The following is a 22,827-nucleotide window of genomic DNA, read 5'->3' as shown; positions in this document are numbered from 1 at the left end:
TTGCAGATCTGTCATTTGTATATAAGACCGTTTCCCCTTTTCTCTCTCTCTTCGGTTCACCGGGCTTTTCATTCTCTCTGTTTCTGCCTCCGTTTCAGATATTTACTCACCTTTTTCTCTTTCACTATGTCTGCCGTGGTCTCGATGAGAGTGTGCCACATAAGATTCCCCCATTAAAAGTCATGAATTGAGTGGCTTTTACTGTATTTCTGGTTGTGCACATTCCATTTTAATTCGCAATCCATTTTAGAACATTTTATCACCCCCGACCAGAGAAAAACCCTGTAAACATTGGTCACTCCTCATTCTCTCTCAAACCCTCTCCCTGACCCTCAGCTCTAGATAACAACTACATAGAGCGATCAACGCCATATCCATAGATTTCCGTACTGTGGGCCTTTCATATAAACACACTTGCACAATATGTGAGCTTTTGTGACTGACTTTACACTTAGCACAATATTTTCAAGATTCATCCACATTGTAGCCATACCCACAGTGGGAAACCATTTTTTTTCTTTTTGCTTTTAGTAACACCGGGTGATTTCTCCTTCCTTCCTTCTTTCCTTCCTTCCTTCCTTCCTTCCTTCCTTCCTTCCTTCCTTCCTTCCTTCCTTCTTTCCTTCCTTCCTCCTATTTCTCTCTTACACCTTCTGCCCTCTCTGCTTCATATGCCTTAGCTGCATCCTACATTCTGCGTTTTTTTGGGGAAATCCTCGGCAGTTTCCGGAAAATTGTGTAATTGTTACTATTAACCGCTGTCTCTCATTCATGATTCTCCATCAATTGTAAACCTCTATTGGTTTTTCCCAAGTCACTAAGTATATTTTAATTAGGCACGCCTGTTTTTCTTTATACAGCCATTTGTGGAGTATAGGCTCACATACTCCAAAACACTGTGTAACTCAAAAACGCATCTAATATCCCAATATACCCATCACAAAGTTGAAAAATGATAAAACAAACCATCATAAGTCACGGTTTGTCCGTGGATATGAGCTTCATCAATTCCATTGTATTCAATAATGCTGTACACCCTTAACAGTGGCAGACTGATTGGGAGTGGATATTGATAGCATTTTAAAAAACAGTTGTCAGAGGGATACTTTAACCTGACTGAATATCTGATCTAATTGTATTAGCACGGTGAATGATTACGTGAAATGTTTTGAGACAGAGTAATACATTTGTGAATGAAATTTTATGGCTTTTTTCACTTAGTAGGAACCTTTGTGTGCGGAAAGCTGAGGAAATTGCTTTCTGCTGTAGAGTGTGGCATTCATTGTAGATTAAAGCTTATTTTTCTGTGAATAAATCTTATTCAATAAAATACTATTTTTTAAAATAAAAAAAACACTTGTGCTGTGAAGTCATTATCCTCAGCAAAGTAATCCGGAAAAGAAAACCACACACCATATTCTCACTTATCATGAGAGCAGAAAAATGAGATCACATGGACACAGGAAGGGGAACAACACACACTGGGGTCTGTGGGGAGGCAGAGCATTAAGAAAGACAGCTAATGCATGCCGGGCTTAATACCTAGGTGATGGGTTGACAGGTGCAGCAAACCACCATGGCACACGTTTACCTTTGTAACAAATCTGCACATCCTGCAAATATTCCCCAGAACTTAGAAACGAAACGAAACGAAAAAGCAATAACAAAAGGCTAGCGGCAAACTAAAGTTTCAAACTCAGAATGTGACGGACCCACTTTGGATCAAATCATGGTTCTCAACCCAGGTGCCATAAGGTCAGGATAAAGAATTTGATTACATATTGTAAATAAGACATACAGCAAATGACTAGAAAAGTTATTCTCGACATATCTGTGTCTTCTAACTCAATGATGACGCTCTCTACCGGGACACAGCATTAGATTCCAAAGGGCTCAGTCCCGCAAGACTGGCCTCCCACTCTAATAACAGTGGGAAGCCCAGCGTTGTTTTACCTCTGCTTCTTAGCAACTGGCTATAAATCGGGTTTCCACCACTCGCAGTTTTAGTTGCATTAATTTGCTGGAAGAGTTCACAGCACGCAGGGAAACACTTACATTTACCATTTTATTATAGCGGATGTTGCCAAAAATTCAGAAAAAGACTTTGGGCCCGGCATGTGGGGAGGGGCGCACTACCTTCCAGGAAGTGTTATCCAGAAGCCCTCTAAACCCAGTCCTTTCGGGTTTTTATGGAGACCTCATTCTATAGGCATGATGGGTTAAACCATAGGCTATTGGTGAGCAACTCAACATGAGGCTCTCAACCCTCCCTGGGAGTTGGGGTTGAGGCTTTGCCATTCTCAGTCTGAGAAAAGAATTTATATGAACGGAATTTTAAAAGAGATTAGCATAGCTGGAAACTTCATTAGGTGATTGAATTATCCGGAGCCACACCTTGATGTTCCTAACCCGAGCACCCTCATCCAACGAATGCTCCACCCAACTGGCTCCCAAGTCTCTACGTGGTTCCAGATCAAAGGAATGTTTATACACGGCATATCTCCACGTTTTCTTCAAAGTCTTTTGGCTTCCAAGGGTAATTCTTAAACTGCCATGCATCAGGCTCAGGGGGAGGGCTTGTTACAATACAGAGCTGTGGATCTCCGGGGTTTGAGGGTTGCAAGGACGCTGCTGGTGTCAAAACCACAATGTGAGAACCACAGAACCACTAGTTGGTTTTCAGTGTTTCAGTGCATTTAATTCATAATATATTTGGCCAAGAAAACTTGTAAGTTCTTAGATGGTCCCAAATGTGGCGCATGAAATCAAATCAGGAGAAGAGTTTCCTAGGAGGTGTAGCCTGGGAAAGTTGGGGGTGACTGATGGGAAGGAGGAGCGAAGCTCCGCCCTTTCCGATGCTAGTCTGCGCCCGGGGCTATTTAACCCCACCCTGACGGGCCTGTACTCAGATCTTCGCACAGCGGAGCAGCGGCCAGAGCGTTTTGCGGGCTCTGCGTGGACTTGGAGCTTACAGCGTCTTGCGACTTGGAAGCGGATTCAGAGGACAGGACAGAACTCTTGGGTACGTGTATCTCTGTCTGTCTGTCTGTCCGTCTGTCTGTCTGCCTCATTGGTTGGTTTCTTTCCATTTTCTTGAGGAGCACATACCTCACAACACACACACACACACACACACACACACACACACACACACACACACACACTCGTTCATTCTGCGGGTTAGAAAATTTTTAGGCGTCCCTGGGAGCTACAGGTTTCCTAGTCGTGTCTGCACCTAAGAACAGTAGGGTCTTGTCTGGCTCTTCTTATGAACGGTCGCCCAGCCCGGACTCCCCAAGATCCATGCTAGCCTCACCCAGCTTCTCCCTCTCCCCTCTCAGAAACTCAGACTTAAGAGGAAGCTCCTCACCAGGGATCCGGAGCTACCATTCACCATCCACTGTGGCTTCACCACACTCACCTCTGCCATCGACAGAATCCCACAAGCTCCCATTTCCCTTTCCTCACCGTGATGGGCAATCAATGAAGCCTTTGGGCTCTCCCTTGTCCTCCTCTGGGGATTCTTTAGGGTCACCAGGTTCATCAATAATGTACCACGTGTTCTTACTGCCATCAACCAGCAGCTCACAACCAGCTCTCGGGGAGACTCCTGTGTCTCCCAGCTACTCTCCAAACAACCCCAGATTTCAGCTGGAGTCAGCCCCCCACACCCAGGAATCACCTACAAACTCACGGGTCTCACGGTGCTCCTCCCCTATGTCTTTCATCTCTTCAACCCCAGGCCTCAGGGACTCTCTCGTGTCTCCCACTTACTCTCCAGCTATCCCCTGGTTTCTGCGGGAGTCAGCCCCATGTACCCAGGGGTCCCCCAGAGACTCACAGGTTTCGGGAGATTGTGAGCGGTCCCCCATCCCTGACGCCTCAGGATTCATGCCCACCTCACCCAGCTTCTCCCTCTCCCCTCCCAGAAACTCAGACCCAAGGGGCAGCTCCTCACCAGGGATGTGGAAGTACTCTACATCATCCCGCAAGGCTTCACCACTCTCACATCCATCATCAACAGAGTTTCACAACGTTACATTTCCCTTTCCTAAGCAAGCAGGACAATCACTCATGTCATTGTGCTCTCCCGTGTCCTCCTCCGGAGATTCTTCACAGTCACCTCATTCGTCAATAATATACCATATGTTCCTACTGCCATCATCCAGCAGCTCACCCCCAGCAGTCAATGACTCTCCTGTCTGTCCCAGCTACTCTCCAACTACGCCCAGATTTCAGCGGGAGTCGGTCTCCCACACCCCAGAAGCACCTACAAACTCACAGACTTCAGTGAGATCCTCGCCAGTCTCTCTCACGTCTTCACCCCCAGCCCTTACGGACCCTCCTGTCTCTCTCAACTACTATCCAACCACGCCCACATTTCAGCGGGAGTCAGTTCCAGCAACCCAGGGATCACCACCAAGCTGACCACTTTCACTGAGTTACTCCCCAGTCTCTAGCACGTCTTTATCCCCAACCCTCAGGGACTCTCCTGTCTGTCCCAGCTACTCTCCAAGCACACCCACATTTCAGCGGGAGTCACTTGCAGGCACGCAGAAATCACCACCAAACTCACCAATTTCACTGCGTTACTCCCCAGTCTCTCTCATGTCTTCACCATCCCTCAGGGACTCTCCTGCCTGTCCCAGCTACTCTGCAACCACGCCCACATTTCAGCGGGAGTCACTTCCAGGCACCCCGGAATCACCACCAAGCTCACCAATTTCACTCAATTACTCCCCAGTCTCCCTCATGTCTTCCCCAGCCCTCAGGGACTCTCCTGTGGGTCCCAACTACTCTCATCCCATGCCCACATTTCAGCGGGAGTCAGTTCCAGGAACCCCGGAATCACCACCAAACTCACCAATTTCACTCAATTACTCCCCAGTCTCCCTCATGTCTTCACCAGCCCTCAGGGACTCTCCTGTGGGTCCCAACTACTCTCAAACTACGCCCACATTTCAGTGGGAGTCAGTTCCAGGCACCCCGGAATCACCACCAAACTCACCAGTTTCACTCAATTACTCTCCAGTCTCTCTCATGTCTTCACCAGCCCTCAGGGACTCTCCTCTCTGTCGCAGCTACTCTCCAACCACGCCCAGATGTCAGCTGGAGTCACTTCCAGGCACCCCGGAGACACCACCAAACTCACCAGTTTCACTGAGTTACTCCACGGTCTCTCTCATGTCTTCACCCCCAGCCCTCAGGGACTCTCCTGTGTGTCTCTGCTACTCTCCAACCACGCCCAGATTTCAGCGGGAGTCAGTTCCAGGCACCCAGGGATCACCTACAAACTCACCAGTTTCACTGAGTTACTCCCCGGTCTCTCTCAGGTCTTCACCCCCAGCCCCCTGGGACTCCCCTGTCTGTCTCAGCTACTCTGCTGCCACGCCCAGATTCCAGCGGGAGTCAGCCTCCTACACTCCGGAGTCACCTACAGACTCACAGACTTCACTGAGATCCTCCCTGGTCTCTCTCAGGTCTTTGGCCTCAGCCCACAGGGACTCTTGTGTCTCTTTCAGCTACTCTCAAAACTTATCTAGATTCCAGCTGGAGTCGGTTCCAGGCACCCAGGACACACCACCAAACTCACCAATTTCACTGACTTACTCCCCAGTCTCGCTCATGTTGTCAACCCCATCCCTCAGGGACTCTTCTGTCTCTCTCAGCTACTCTCCAACCATCTCCCGATTTCACCTGAAGTCAGCTTCCCACACCCAGGAATCACCTGCAGACTCACGGACCTTACTGCAACACTCCCCCATTTCTTTCACCTCTTCACACCCAGCCTTCAGGGACTCTCCTGTGTCTCCCAGCTTCTCTCCAGCCTTCCCCAGATTTCTGCCGCAGTCAGCCCCAGGCACCCAGGAGAACCCTAGACACTCACAGGCCTCACGAGACTATCTCCCTATGACCTGTATCTATACAGGGATGGCTCCCACCTATCCCTCAGTGACCCCAAACCCATCTCCACTTACACTCAGACACTCCCAGGGCCTGACAGCTACTCCCCGTTATTGTCCTTCAGTTCGAAGCCCTGGCCAATCTACTAGCCAACCTGACGCAGTTACCTGGCCATTTCTCCACATTTCTGGTGCGGGCCCCACACCCAGCCGCAGAAGAGCCTCTCCTGCATTCCGTCCTCACACACCGGCCTGTCCATCTACTTGCTACTGTCACACTCTTGCCAGCAGAAGAGGTCCCTGTCTTGGCCGATATCACCACCCAGGCTATCCTCACCCCACAGCTGTGCTGCGGGACCCTCCTACTGGCCCACAAGGCTGCCAGAGCCCATGCTGACACGAACCTCCACCATGTCGGCATCCCTGTGGGCGACACTACCGGTGACATGGCTAGCATGACCCTCCTACCTGCCAGTGACATTGTTGTTGTGCGCCCCCAGTGTCAGTTCTGTGATTTTTAAGTAGGGCCATTTTCCCTTTTCTCTCTTTCTTCCAATTACAGGGCTTTTCTTTCTCTCTGTTTCTGTCTCCATTTCAGATATTTACTCACCCTTTTTCTCTTTTTCACTATGTCTCCCGTGGTCTTAATGAGAGTGCATCACATAAGATTCCCTCATTAAAAGTAATGAATTGAGTGGCTTTTCGTATAGTTGTTGTTGTGCACATTCAATTTTAATTCACAATCCATTTTAGAACATTTTATCTCCCCCTACCAGAGAAAAACCCTGTAAGAATTAATCATTCCTCATTCTGTCTCAAACCCTCTCTCCGATGCTCAGCCCTAGGTAACAACCGCATAGAGCGCTCAAATCTTTCTCCATAGATTTGCATGATCTGGAGATTGCCTATAAACAGAATTTTACAATATGTGAGCTTTCATGACTGACTTTGCACTTAGCAGAAAATTTTCAATGTTCATCCACATTGTAGCATTATCCAGAGTGAGAAACCATTTTTTTTGTTTGTTTTAGTAACACCAGGTGTTTTCTCCTGCCTTCCTTCTTTCCTTCCTCCTATTTCTCTCCTACTCTTTCTGCCTTCTCTCTTTTATATTCCTTGGGTGCATCCTACATTCTGTGTTGTTTTGGGAAGTCCTAGACAGTTGCAGGAAAATTGTGTTATTGTTTTTATTTACCGGTATCTCTCTTTCATGTTTCTCCATCAATTGTAAACATCTATTGGTTTCTCCCAAGTCACTAAGTATATTGTAATTAGTTACACCTGTTTTTCTTTATATAGCTGTTTCTGGAGTATAGGGTTACATACTGATAAACCCAGTGTCAGTCAAAAACGCATCTAATATCCCAATAAACCCATAGTAGTGTTGAAAAATCATAAATCAAACCATCACAAGTCAGGCTTTGTCCGTGGTTATGGGTTTCATCTATTCCGTTGTACTCAATAATGCTGTACACCTTTAAAAATGGCAAAGTGTTAAAGAAGTGATAATACTAGCATTTTAAGATTCAGTTGTTACAGGGATTCCACATAATATTTTGTCATTTATATGAGGGGGGATGAGGACTGAAAGTTCATCTTGGGTGTTGTAACAGATTCATGGGCACACATTTTAAAGCGATTGGTCCTCAGTTCTGCAGGTTAAGAAACTCCAATTCATTGATTTCCCAGGGTAATGAGAAAATGCCGTGAGTGATATATAACATCCACCACATTCACAGGAAATGCTCTCCTGGATCAAAAACTGATCTGGTCATTGAATTAAGATGGGGAACTCATAAGAATTCCATGGAGAAAGTGATATTCAAGTTGGGTCATGAATTCTGAGTAAAAGTTTAAAAACAAAGGGGAGGATAGCCTTACAGACAGAACAATTGCAGCAAAGTCAGAGACTAGTAGAAATGGAAGACCGGGCTGGAAATTAGGACAGTTCATATTCAAGCAAAAAGGGGGTGGGTTTGTGAACAAATGCCTTGAAGCTTTGGATGCCGTGGATCCCTTGACAGTTTTTGAGAATGTATCAAAATAATTAAATAGCCTATTTGGAACTGAGAGTCCTGGAACTTCTAGGATGTAATTTTTGAACGGTAATGAGAATGGAGTAATAAAGGAATGTGTTATCACTCTAATTGACAACTCTTGTTGTGGCACAGAAAAAGATATGTCTATCTTGGCAACAGAATTGTATCCCAGAAAATATCTAATATATAATATATAGAGTAATGTAGTAAGTGATCAAAATAGTATTTCAATCTATACGGAAAGAATAAATTTTTCAGGAAATAATGTTGACATAACTCGACAAACATTTGGAGAATCAGAAAATAAGATCTTCCTTTCATACCACACACAAGGATTAAAAACAATAGAAGCATTAGAAGTGAATATAGACATGTGTTTATTGGGAGTCAGGGTAAGGAAAGTCTTTATGATCCTACAGGAAAATACACAATCCAGAATAAAAAGACAGATAAATTTAGACAAATCAAGGTGTTTTTAATTTAAACTTCTTTACCGTATAACATTTCAAACTTGGGAATAATTAATCATTTATAACAGAGTCAATACCATTAGTTTAGACAGAATTTAAAATAAATGAATGAAGAAAGTGGGCAAAGGATATAAACAGAAAATTCACCCCCATTGATAATATCAACGTCTGTTCAACATTTCCATGATCAACGAAATGCAGTCAATAATAAGACAGCATGATCAGTCTACCAAATCGTGATAAAATTAAGAAAATGATTATTTCTAGTTTAGCTACACTGTAATTGGAAGTATAAGTTTACTGGAGGACAAGATAGTATGGGATCTAAAAACTAAATTATCCTAGGCAACCATTACAAATGATTTCATGATGTAGTGAAAATCTATCTACAATATACGATCTGTGATTGAAAAAAAAAATGGTTACAAGCTATTATGGGCCATTTGCTAGAGGGGATTTAAAATATATATATATAGACTCACGAACATCAGAAAATAAGTAAGCGAAGATATTAATAGTGTGTTCACGTGTGCTAGGATTACGTAAGACTTTAAATTCATTAGATTTTTTTTCTTTCTTTATGTTGAATATGCACATCTTTTAAAATAAACCTTTAAATGTAATTTACATCAAAACAACCAGTAATACTGCATATGCAATGGTGATGGATATGGATTTTTTTGAGAATATTGTAAGGTTTTCTTCAACACGAATATGTCAGGAGTGAGTAAAGACGTTCTAAAAATACAAAAAAATTAGCGGGGCGCATTGGTGGGGGCCTGTAATCCCAGCTACTTGGGAGGCTAAGGCAGGAGAATCGCTTGAACCCGGGAGGCGGAGGTTGCAGTAAGCCGAGATCTCGCCACTGCACTCTAGCCTGGTCCACAGAGCGAGACTGCATGTCAAAAAAAAAAAAAAAAAAAAAAAAAAAGAAAGAAAGAAAGAGAGAGAGAAGAAAGGAAGAAAGGAAGGAAGGAAGGAAGGTGTGGTGGTTCCGAAATCCGAACATACGACCACAGGACAACATGGAGGGCCACCTCCCTTTTCTTAGTAGTGGGGGGCACTCGAGGGGGCGCTCATTTATGGCCCTATGTTGACCCTAATTCAGACCTCCTGGCGGAGGGTTCTGGGAAATGTCCGACCGTCTGGAGTCACTCACTTCCGCTTCCGTCAGGCACCCCACTGAGCTCATCTCAGACAATGCTGAAGCACTCTGGGAAACACTTACATTTACGAGTTTATTATAAAGGATATTGCAGAAATTTCAGAAAAAAAGATTCATGGGGCAAGGTATGCCAAGAGATGCACTACCTTCCAGGAAGTTGTATCCAGAAGCTTTCTAAAACCAGTCTTTGGAGGATTTATGGAGGCTTCATTATATAGGCATGATGGGTTCAACCATAGGCTATTGGTGATCAAATCCACCTGCAGCCTCTCTCCCCTTCCTGGAAATTGGGGTTGACGCTGAAAATCACAGCTCTCTAATCCTGCCTTGGCCTTTCTGGTGAACAGCCCTATCCTGAAGCTACGTAGGGGTGACCAGACATCAGCAAAGTCATTAGCATATATCCAAACGAAAAACACTTATCCTTTGAATATTGTTAAAACTTTAGGAGTTGTATGCCAGGAAACAAGGATGAAGACCAAATATATGTTACATATACATACATAATATTGGTATAAAATCTTTTCAGAAAAGTCGGCAATATCGGCTACATTTAAAAATGTGCATGACCTTGAAATGATTGCATATCTAGGAATTGATACAAAGACTCTTCCAGGTAAGCTTATAAAAATACATATGAGGGCCAGACGCGATGGCTCACACCTGTAATCTCGGCATTTTGGGAGGCCAAGGCACGTGGGTCACAAGGCCAAGAAATCGAGACCATCCAGGCCAACATCGTACAACCCCGTCTCTACTAAAAATACAAAAATAGTGAAGCATGGTGGCGAACGCCTGTAATCCCAACTAGATGGGAGACTGAGTCAGCAGAATCACCTGAACCTGGGAGGCGGAGGTTGTAGTGAGCCAAGATCACAGGCCACTGCATTCCAGCCTGGGTGAAAGAGCAAGACTCCATCTCAAAACAAAAACAAACAAACAAAAAACTCTCGCTCTTATTAATCCTTTTAATTTTTTTCCATCAGGCGAACAATTATGGCATTATATTATGTGAATTTTTCCAGGTAGGACATATTGTTCATGCCCACCCCTTTTTTTTTTTTTTTTTTTGAGAGAGGATCTCACCCTGTCATCCAGGCTTTAGTGCAATGGTCGGATCAGAGCCTCAAGTGATCCTCAGCCTCTTGAGTAGCAGGAACTACAGCTGTGCACCACTGCACCTGATAATTTTCTTTTAAATTTTTTGTGGAGTTGAGGTCTCCCTATGTTGCCCAGGCTTGTCTCAAACTCCTGGGCTCAAGTGATCCTCCTGCTTTGGCCTTCCAAAGTGCTGGGATTACAGGTGTGAGCCATCTCTCCCTGCCTCTTCATCCTCTTATAAGCTTATTCCTTTGTATTCCCCTTGCTATTTACTCGTTGTTTCTTTCCGTTTTGGTATTCATCTTATTTGTGAACTCTTTGTGTGTATTTTTTCTAGGTTTTGATCTTTTTTCTTTTGTTATATGTATTAAGAAGAAATTTACTTTCAACCTGTTGATTGACATTTATTTTCATGGTGATATGTTTTAGAAAGTACTATTTCTTAATAAGATGAATTATATTGCTAAATGTAATAATGATGAATTTCTATACCTTACTGCTGTACTGTAATAATTTTATTGATGGATTTTATTTGCAGCTTTTCATAAAATTTTGCAGTTCTATTCATTTAGACATTTTCCTTTAGTTTTCTGGCTTTTTTTGCTTTTTGTTGTTGTTGTTGTTTTTCTGTTATGGTACAATTTTGTTATCAAGATTATACTCCTCTCCAACCAGCCCCAGATTTTACAACAGTCGAACCCGCACAGCCAGACAACACACAGAAATTCAGAGTCCTCACTGCACTCCTCCCCTATGTGTCCCATCTCTTCACTCCCAGCCCTCGGGGACAATCCCATGTTTCCCAGTTACTCTCCAGACCTCCCCACATTTCTCTGCCAGTCAGCCTCCCACACCCAGGAAACCCCTGGAAACTCAGGGTCCTTGCAGGGCTCCGTCTCCATGTCTCCCAACTCTTTACTCCAGGCCTTCAGCTACTCTCCCATCATCCCAAGGTTTCTGCAACACTCAGCCCCTCACACCTGGGGGTCACAGACAAAGTCACAGATCTCAGTGCCCTCCTCAATCTGTGCTCCTCGGCTATGTCTCCCATCTATGCATCCCCATTCCTCCGAGATTCTCCAGTGTCTCCCTGATCCTCTCCAACCATAACCAGGTTTCTCCTAGGGCCAGCCCCTAACACAGAGAAGTCACCTGGAAACTCACAGACCTCACTGTGCTCCTCTTCCACCTATCTGACCTTTGGACCGCCATTCCTTAGGGTCTCTTCCGTGTCTCCCAGCTACTCTCCAACCATCCCCAGTTTTCTGCAAGAGTCAGACCCCAGCACCCAGGAGACCCCTAGAAATTCACAGAGCTCACCAGATTCTTCCCCAGTGACCTCCATCTCCATGGCAGCAGGCCCCACATATGCCCTGGGGGGCCCACACCCATCTTCTTTTACACTCAGACCCTCCCAGGGCCTCACAGTCACTCCTGGTTATCATCATTCAGCTCGAAGTCCCCGCCAGCCTCCTAGCCAACTTGATGCAGTTACCTGGCCATTGCTTCACATTCCTGCTCAGGGCCGCACACCCAGACACAGAAGAGCCCCTCCCACATTCGTCTCTCAAACAGACCTGTCTTTGTACTTGCTACTGTCACACACTTGCTGGCCAACATCACCACCCGGGCTATAGTCACCCCTCAGCTGTGCAGCGGGACCCTCCTGCCTGCCGACATGGCTGCTGGCGCCCATGCCAGCACGAACCCCCAGCCTGTGTCCCTGCGGGCGACACCACTGGCGACATCTCTCACATGACCTTCTTTCCTGGCAGTGACACGATTGGTGTGAACCCCCGTTCTCAGATCTCTGATGTATACATATGATCATTTTCCCTGCGCTCTGCTTCTTCCATTCACAGGCCTCATTGTCTCTCTTTCAGCCTCCACTTCAGACATTTACTCATCCTCTTTCCCTGTGTCTGCCCCTGTCTCCATGTGGATGCCCTGGATAAGATTCACCCGTTTAAGGGGATGAATTTTATGGCCTTTAGTATATTCATAATTGTGCACAGTCCATTTTAAATCACAATAATATTACAACATTTTCATCAACCCCCTAAGAAAATCCCTGTAAACATTAGTCACTCCTCTTTCTATCTCCAGGCACCAACCCCAACCGGTCCTGGGGTGAGTTGGGTCCCTCAACTGGGATCTCTGCTCCACTTGGTCTTTTTTTTTATGAGATAGAGTGCAGATAGAGTGGAGCTCCCTATGGAGCTGTGACCTAGGTCCACAGGGGCCTCAGAGGGTTCCAGCAGAGGCGAATCCTAGGTTCCCTGTCCCATGGCTGGCCCCTGAGGCTTGCTCCACCTGCCAGCTCTTTCCACAAAGACATCAGGATGGCAAACCCAACCCAGCCCCCTCCCAGGGAAAGGGGATTAATATCAGGGCCCATGCCCATCCTGGCCTTTTCAGTAACTGTTTAAGTAGTGAATAGATTAGGCCAGAATGTGCTGCTGTGGCCCCTGGGATCACATCCCTGGAGGGAACTTGCCTGGGGTTGAGAACTGAAGGGCCAGGCTGGACAGCTCACTTGGGGCTCAGTGAGCCGAGACTTAGTTTTCAGCTTAGTTCCCTCTGCCACTCCTGGGGCACTTGGGCTTGTCTAGAGCAAGCATTGAGGATGACCTACAGCATACATTCTGAGCTGTCAGGTGGGTGCCAAAGGGTGAGCATGAGGCATCACGGGGGTTGGAGCCATCAGAAAGCCCTCAGGTCAGCCCAGAGCCAGGCCAGCCTCCGTACCTGGAGCTGCAGGGTGGGCGCTGTGCAGTGGGCTGGTCAGAGTGGACTGAGAAGCCAGTCAGGGAGGGGCTTTCATTGCGCATTTTCCTGCGGTGCAAATCAAGTCCCCAAGGCCACAAGCCAGGTGAGGCAGAAACACTGGGCTGAGGCATCGCCTTCTCTCCTCTTTGGCTCACATAGGCCCCTGACTTTCCTGGGCTTCCCTGAAAGTGAGAGAAGATCCCTCTTCTTGTGAGGGTGGACACAGAAGTCACCAGTCACGTGTGGTGAGGAGGGCTGAGGCACCCCCAGAGTCTTTGCAGGGCAGCACCCACTACTTGCTGGCTGGACTGGGAGGCCAGGCTCGGACATTGTAGGAACTGTGGTCACCAGTCCCCGCTATGCCTCGAATTTTTCTCCAGCCTGCAACATTGGGCCAGCTCAGGCTCTGCCACCAGCTCCCCACATCGTCGTCCCTCAGAGCCCTAGGGTGGGTTCCCCCTACCTAGTGTCTCTGGCCCCTGCTCTCCACTCTCAGGCCTGAGAAGCACCCAGCCCCCACACCTGTGTCTTCCTAAAGGCGTGGGTGTTGGGACTGCTGGCACAGAAGTCACAGCTTAGCTACATGTGTGTCCCAGGTTTGCTTAATCAATGGAGCAGTGAACCCGCAGCTTCTGGGGTACAGTCTCCTGCATTTCATGGGTCAGGTAGACAGGCTGCCTCCCTTTCACCCCCAGGTGTGCGCACACACAGTCATCTCCACCTGCAATCCAGTCCCACCTGAAGCTGCACGCTCTGCAACAGAGGCCTGTGCACGACCTCGCTGTGCACCCAGCAGGGGCTGCCCTCTGTCCCTCCCTCTCCCCTAATGTCCCTGCCTCCTAGCCCCACGACCCACAGGAGAAGCCAGTCCCCTAGCCCAGGGAGCCAGGGTGGGTGCGGCCTGGGGACTGGGCGTGGCAAGCTGGCCCATAGGGTCGTCCCTAGCACCTGCCAGAGCGCGTAAGAGGGAGCCGAGGCTGCAGCGCCGGGTGGGCAGCGAGCTCCCTGGAGACCCATGCAGCGGGTCAGGTGCCAGCAGCCCTGGACCGCCGCTTCCGCCACTAAGCCACCCTCCCGGCCTAGGTGACCGGTCGCCCTGCCCAGGGAGCATCGCCCTCCTTCACCGGGGCCCGAGCCTGGCGTGGGGGTTGCAGGCCGGCGCCACAGCCTGAGGACACCCCGACCTCTGCCCATGGGAGCGCGCGTAACGCCAGGTGGGAATGCTGTCGCAGGCCGTGGTGTCGCAGCCCTGCTGGAGGGCAGGGTCCGGCTGGGCGTCGGGGTCCTGGCAGAGACCGCGGCGAACGCAGGAGCAGGTGCACTGGCCGCTGCACAGGCGCCTCCAGGCTCCCAGACTCCGCGGGCGCGCCCCCTGGTGGCAGCCGGCTCCGGAGCTGCGGGAGGGCGGTGCCCAGTCCCCAGCCAGGCGGCAGCGCGAAGCTCCTTCCCAGCTTGGGGGAGTGGGCGTGGCCCAGCAGCCGGAGTGCCTCACTAGTGAAAAAGCTGGGGTTGGAGCTGCCACGGGGGGAGGTGTGGGGGCCTAGGCGGCTCTGCCTGGACCTTCTGGGTGTCCTCCTGCGACCTCAGGTTCCTCACCTGTCTCAGAGGACTGATGGGCTGCTATGGCAGGGTTGTTTGGGGATTAAGCCAGATAGTCCTAGTAAAGCCCCATTAGCACCCCCTGGCCTCTGAATTTTTTTTTTTTTCTGGCTTTCTTAGGAAACTTTCCAGAATGCGTCCACGTATTGAATCAGGAAGCCTGGACACCCTCCCTTGGCGCTGTGGTTCCTTCAAGACGCCCCCTCTTCTTAGGCTCTTTTCAAGCGCACACCCGGCAACATGTGCTCTACCCAAGAGCGCTTCACAGATATTCCTGCGGGTCTAAAACTAGAACGCTTTCTTCCCTGACCCCTGCCCTCATACCACCCCAACCCTAAGTCTTTTGGCAGAGCTGGCTACGGAGTCGAGTGTCAGTTTAATGCTTCTTCCCTGAGGTCTCCCGAGGGCTGTTAGGACGGCCTTAGGGTTAGGATTCGGGTTCAGGTGCGCCTCTCTGCGCCTGCGCCCCTCTGCGCCTGCGCCGGCGCTGCGTTCTCCTCAGCACACACCCGGAGAGCATCGCGAGGGCGGAGCTGAGCTCTCCTCTGCACAGGCTTCGGAGATACAGCGAAGGCAGATCAGTGTTCTCCTCAGCATAGACCCGGGTGGACGGGGGCACCGCGAGGGCGGAGCTGCATTCTGCTCAGCACAAACCCGAGGGACACCGCGAAGGCAGAGCAGCTTTCTCCTCAGCACAGACTTTGGGGGCACTGCCTCGCTTTGGGACAACTCGGGGCCGCATCGACGGTGAATAAAATCCTTCCTGTTTGCAGCCCAGTATAATCAGGGTCAGAGACCAGTTAGAAGGGTTCAGTGTGGAAAACGGGAAACCAAAAGCCCCTCTGAATCCTGCCCACTGAGGTTCTCCCCAAGCCAAGGCGAGGCGGCCGCAGTGCGAGATCCACACCGCTGCCTCGGAAGACAAATGCAGCATTCCTAATGCAGACATGACACCCAAAATATGACACCCCCATTGCTCATGTAACAAGCACCTGTAATGCTAATGCACTGCCTCAATACAAAAATATTACTATAAGATCCGCAATTCCCTCGCTGCCGTGCAGTCCTAAGACAGCGATCATAACAATCAACGTTGACATAGTCAATACAAACGTAGTAACGAACCTAGGGTTAAGGTTGGTGTTAGGGTTAGGGGTTAAGTTTAGGGTTAGGGGTTGGAGATAGGGGTTGGGGTCAGAGTTAGGGGTTAGGAGTCAATGTTTAGAGTTACGGGTTAAGAGAGGTTAGGGGTTAGGCATTAGGGGTTATGGTTGGGTTAGGGTGAGGGTGAGGGTTGTGGTTAGGGGTTAGGGTTAGGGGTTAGGGTTAAGGGTTAGGGGTTAGGGGTTAGGGTTAGGGTCAGGGGTTAGGGGTCAGCGTCAGGTGTTAGGGGTCAGGGTCAGGGTTCCCATACTGTGGGTTGTCTATTTACTCTGCTGACTGTTCCCTTTGCCATGCAAAAGCTTTTTAGTTTAATTAAGTCCCAGCTATTTGTCTTTGTTTTTATTGCATTTGCATTTGGGTTCTTGGTTATGAAATCCTTGTCTATGCCAATATCTAGAAGGGTTTATCCAGTGTTATCTTCTAGAATTTTTATAGTTCAGGAATTAGGTTTAAGTTCTTAATCCATCTTGAGTGGATTTTTGTATAAGGTGAGAGATGAGAATGCAGTTTTATTCCCCTACATGTGACTCGCCAATTATCCCGACATCATGTGTTGAAAAGGGTGTTCTTTCCCCACTTTATGTTTTTGTTTACTTTGTCGAAGATCAGTTGGCTGTAAGTATTTGGGTTAATTTCTGGGTTCTCTCTTCTGTTCCATTGGTCTATGTGCCTATTTTTAAACCAGTACCATGTTGTTTTGGTAACTATGGCTTTATTGTACAGTTTGAAATCAAATAGTGTGATGCCTCCAGGTTTGTTTTTCATTGCTTAGCCTTGGTTTGGCTACATGGCTCTCTTTTGGTTCCATATTAATTTTAGAATTGTTTTTGTAATTCTGTGAAGAATGATGGTGGTATTCAGATGGGGATTGCATTGAATTTGTTGATTGCCTTTAACAGAATGGTAGTTTTCACAATATTGGTTGCACCCATCCATGAGCATGGGGATGGGTTTCCATTTGTTTGTGTCATCTATGATTTCTTTTCTTTCTTGTTTTTTTTTTTTTATTTTTTTATTTCCAGAGGGAGTTTCACTCTTGTCGCTGAGGTGGGAGTGCAATGGTGTGATCTTGACTCACTACAACTTCTGCCTTCCGGGTTCAAGTGATTCTCCTGCTTCAACTTCCCAAGTAGCTGGGATTATAGGCATGCGCCACTGTGCTTGACTCCATCTATGATTTCTTTTAGCAGTGTTTTGTAATTTTTATTGTAGAGGTCTTTTGATTCCTTTGCTAGGTATATTCCTACGTTTTTTTTTGTTTGTTTGTTTGTTTGATTTTTTGCAGCTATTGTAAAAGGGGTTGTGTTCTTGATGTGATTCTCTGCTTGGTAGCTGTTGATGTATAGAAGAGCTACTGATTTGTGTCCATTAATCTTGTATCTGGAAACTTTGCTGAATTCTTTTATCAGTTCTAGGAGCTTTCTAGAGGAGTCCGTAGGGTTTTCAAGGCGAAAGATCATATCTTCAGCAACCAGTGACAGTTTGACTTCCTCTTTACCGATTTGGATTTCCTCTATTTCCTTCTTTTGTCTGATTGCTCTGGCTAGGAATTCCAGTACTATGTTGAAGAGGAGTCGTGAGAGTAGGCTCCTCGTCTTGTTCCAGTTCTCAAAGGGAATGCTTTCACCTTTCCCCATTCAGTATTATGTTGGCTGTGGGTTTGTCATAGATGGCTTTTATTACCTTAAGTTATGTCCCTTGTATGCCTATTTTGCTGAGAGCTTTAATCATAAAGCAATGCTAGATTTTGTCGAATGCTTTTTCTGCATCTGTTGATATAATCATGTAGTTTTTCTTTGAATTTTGTTTATTTGGTGTATCACATTTATTGGCTTGCATATGTTAAACCATTCCTGTATCACTTGTATGAAACCCACTTGATCATGGTGGATTATCTTTTTGATATGTTGTTGGATTCAGTTAGATAGTATTTTGTTAAGGATTTTGGCATCTGCGTTCATCAAGGATATTTGTCTGTAGTTTTCTTTTTTGGTTATGTCCTTTCATGGTTTTGGTATTAGGGTGATGCTGGCTTCATAGAATGAATCAGGGAGGGTTTCTTTTTTCTCTATCTTGTGGAATACTGTGAAAGGATTGGTATCATTTCTTCTTTGAATGAAAGAAGACATTCTTTGAATGTCTGGTAGAATTCTGCTGTGAATCTCTCTGGTCCTCGGCTTTTTTTGTTGGTAATTTTAAAATTACCATTTCAATCTTGCTGCTTGCTTTATTGGTCTGCTTGGGGTATCTAATTCTTCCTGATTTAAGCTAGGAGGGTTGTATTTTTCCAGGAAATTATCCAAATTTTCTAGGTTTTCTAGTTTATGTGCCAAAAGGTGTTTATAGTACCCTTGAATAATCTTTAATATTTCAGTGGTTTCATTTGTAATATCCCCTGTTTCATTTCTTAGTGAGGTTACTTGGATTTCCTCACCCCTTTTCTTGGTTAATCTTGCTAATGGTCTATCAGTTTTATTTATCTTTTCAAATAACCAACTTTTTGTTTAATTTATGTTTTGTATTTTTTTGTTGTTGTTGTTGTGTCAATTTCATTTAGTTCTGCTCTGATCTTGGTTATTTCCTTTGTTTTGCTGGGATTGGGTTTGACTTGTACCTGCTTCTCTAGTTCCCTGAGATGTGAACTTAGATTGTCTGTTTGTGCTTTTTCAGACTTTCTGACATAGGTGTTTAGGGCTAGAAACTTTCCTCTTAGCACTGCCTTTGCTGTATCCCAGAGGTCTTGATAGGTTGTGTCATCCAGTTCGAAGAAATTTTTTACATTTTACATTTCCACCTTGACTTTGTTTTTCACCCAATGCTCATTCTGTGAGGAACCACCAAATTGTTTTCCACAGCGAGTGCATCATTTTCTATTCCTAGCAGCCAGTTCATGAGGGCTCCAATTTCTCCACCTCCTTAGCAACATTGATTTCCTGTGTCATTGTTATGAAAGCCTTACTAGTGGATGCAAAGTGGCATCTCATTTGGGTTTTGTCTTGCATTTTATTAATGAATAACGGTGTTAAGCATCTTTTCTTGTCCTTCTTAGACATTTGTGTATCTTCTTTGGAGAAATGTCTACTCAAGTCCTTTGCCTATTTTTTTATTGAGATGTTAGAAATTCTATTGTTGAATTGTGGGATATTAAGCTTTTATCAGATACACATATTGATTTTATCAGATACGTATTTTCTCACATAGTATGGGTAGTCTTTTTACTCCCTTGATAGTATCCTTTGATGCATAAAGAGTTTTTATTTTGATTAAATCTAATTTACGTGTATTTTCTTTTGTTATCTGTGCTTTTCTGTCATATTTCAAAATACACTTAAAACTCAAAGGTCATAAAGGTTTACCTTGTGTTTTCTTCTAAGAGTTACATATTTTTAGTCCTTACATTTAAGTCTTTTATTAATTTATAATTAATTTTTGTATATACTGCAAGGTAGGGGTCCAATTTCTTTCTTGTGCACTTACATTCAGCTGTTGAAGAGACTGTTCTTTCCTCCCTTGACTAGACTTGGCCACCTTGTTGAACAGTCATTGACCATATATGTGAGGACTAATTTGTAGTATCTCAAATCTGTTCTGTTCTATTGGTCTAAAAGTCTATTGGTCTTATGCCGGTACCACATTCTCTTGATGACTGTAGATTTGTAGTAGGCTGTGAAACTGAAAAATGTGAGTTTTCCAATATTCTTTTTCAAGATTGTTTTGAATGTCAGATCCTTTGAATTTTTTTATGAATTTTAGAACGAGTTTCTTTGTTTCTGCAAAAATGCCTTCGGAATTTTGATGGTATTGCATTGAATCTGTAGATTACTTTAGATGGTATTGTCATTTTAACAATATTGTCTTACAACCTGTGAATGCAGAATGTCTTTCCAGTTATTTCCACACTCTTTATTTTTTTTCAGCAAAGTTTTGTGTGTACCATGATGGTTAGATTTCTGCCTGAATAACTTATTCTTTGATGCTATTATAAATGGAATTTTTAAAATGTTTTCATAGTTCTTTACAACTGTATGGAAATATAGCTCATTTGCCTATGTTTGTTTTGCATCCTGCCTCTTTTATTAGTTATAATCGGTTTTGTGTTTTGTTTGGAGCTTTATACCCATAAGATCATGTGTGGATATAATTTTACTTCTATTTTTTATTTCTAATTTAGATGCCTTTTATTTCTTTGTCTTGCCTAATTGCTCTGGCTAGAACTGCCAGTGCTACATTGAACACAAGTGGCAAATGCACCATCCTTGTCTTGTTCCAGATGTTAGGAAAACAGCTTTCAGTGTTTCATCATTGATCATGATATTAACTGTTGGTTTTTTATACATCCCATTGTCATGTTGCAGAAGTTCCCTTCCATGAGTAGTTTATTGAGTATTTTTATTATAAAAGGGTGTTGTATTTCATCAATGTTTTTTCTGCACCAATGAAAATAATCACCTGCTTATTCATTTTCCTGTTACAGTTTATTACACTGATTGATTTTTTATATGTTGAGCCGCCCTTGCATTTTGGGGATAAATCTCACAGGGTGATAGTTTACAATCCTTTGATTATACAGTATTGCCGCTAGTATTTTGTTAGTATTGCTAGTATTTTGCTGAGATTTTTGCTTATATATTCATAAGGGATATTGTGCTGTAGCTCTCCTTTTTGTGCTCTCTTTGGCTTTGGGGTAAGGATAATGCTGTTATCAAAAAATGAATTAGCAAGTATTCCTTCTTCATATATTTTGTCAGAAGAGTTTGAGAAGAAATGGTATTAATTCTTCTTTAAATGTTAGGTTGACTCAACAGTTAATGCAGCTATTTGGTCATAAATGTTTCTTTGTTAATCGCTTTCGATTACTAATTCAATCTCCTAGGTTATAGGTCTATTCAGATTTTCTCTTTCTTCTTGAGCCACTTTGGTGGTTTGTGTCTTTCTAGCGATTCTTCCATTTCATCCAGGGCACCTAATTTTTTTTAGACAGTTGTTCACAGTATACTCCTGTAATCCTTTTGCATTTCTGTAAAGTTGGTAGGAATGGCTCTGTTTTCATTTATTGTTTTAAAAATTAGTCTTCCATGTTTTGCTCAGTCAATATAGTGAAAGGCTTGATCTTTCAAAGAATCTGTGTTCATTCTACTGCTCTCCAACCTTCTATTTTATTGATTTATGCTCTAATTATGCTGTTTATTATTTCTTTCCTTCTGCTAGCTTTGCATTCAGTCTTTTTTTGTTTTCTTCCACTGCCTTTAGGTATAGAGTGAGGATATTGATTTGAGATTTTTTCTTAAATGTAGTTGTTTATATCCATATATTTTCTACTTTCACTGTATTCAATAAGTTTCGGTATGTTTTGTTTTTATTTTAATTTGTCTCAAGATATTTTATAATGTTGCTTGTGATTTATTTTTTCACTCACTGGTAGTTGAAGACTCTATTGTTTAATTACCACATTTTTGTGAATTTTCCAGTTTTCACTTATTTATCTTTTGTTTCTTCCATTGTGGTTGTAAATTATATTTTGTATGATTTCAAACTTTTAAAAATTATTAGGACATATTTTGTGGATGAAGATATGGCCTATCCTAGAGAAAGTTCCATATACACTTGAAAAGAATGTATATTCTGCTGTTGTTGGATGGACTGTCCTGTATATGTGTATTAGCTCTCAGTGGCTTATACTGTTGTTTAAGTCTTGTATTTCTCATGAAGCTTCTGTCTGGTTTTTCTATCCATTAATTAAAATGAGATATTGAAGTGTCCAACTGTGACTGTTAATTCTTTCAGCTTTACTGAGGTGTAATAGAGAAATAAAAATTGTACATGTGATGCGTGTATATGCACATTCTGAAATGATTACTAAAATGAAGTCAATGAACATGTTAATTACCTCACAGAATAGTTACCTTTTTGTGTGCATGCGTGGGATAAGAAAACTTAACTCTATCCCTTGTGACTGCAGAGTGGCCATTCCAGCTGCTCCAGGCTCCAGCAGAGGAAGACCGGGGCAGTTGACACCACCAGGGGGGCCCTCAGGCATGGCGCGCACGCATTCCAGAGGCCACCCATACCATGCTCCTGGCCGCCCAAGCTGCAGTCTCCCTCTGTGTGCAGGCAGCAGCTGCCTGGCAACCCCCGAGCCCGCTCGCACTCCCAGCCTCGCAGAACCAGGGCCTGGTGTACCAGTGGCTGTGGTCAAGCCAGGCATTCTGCCCGGCGGCGGCTGCACAGGAGCGAGAACTGAGAACCTGCCAATCAGCCCCACACGGGGTGACTGCCGAGTGCCCATGGCAGCAGCCCCGATCTCCCTCAGGTGGAGGAGTGGTTGGCAGGCACGGCCTGGGGGCCCTCAGGCTGGGCACGCTGGCGATCCCGAGGCCGACCAGGCCATGCACCTCCCTCCCGCCTGGGCACCCAAGCTGCAGCCGCCTTCTGTGTGCAGGCAGCAGCCTCCAGGTAACTCCCGAGCCGGCTGACACTCCCCACATCTCGGAAACGGGACCAGATGTTACTGTGGCTGCGGCCAAGCCAGGCGGTCTGCCCTGCAGCAGCTGCACGAGGGCAGGAAGCGGCCCTCTGTCCCATCTCTGGTGGCTGCAGAGGGCCCCTGACTAGAGGTC

This window comes from Pongo abelii, chromosome 17 (genome assembly GCF_028885655.2).
Source record: "Pongo abelii isolate AG06213 chromosome 17, NHGRI_mPonAbe1-v2.0_pri, whole genome shotgun sequence".
Taxonomy (NCBI): Eukaryota; Metazoa; Chordata; class Mammalia; order Primates; family Hominidae; genus Pongo; species Pongo abelii.
This window is presented reverse-complemented; position numbering follows the sequence as displayed.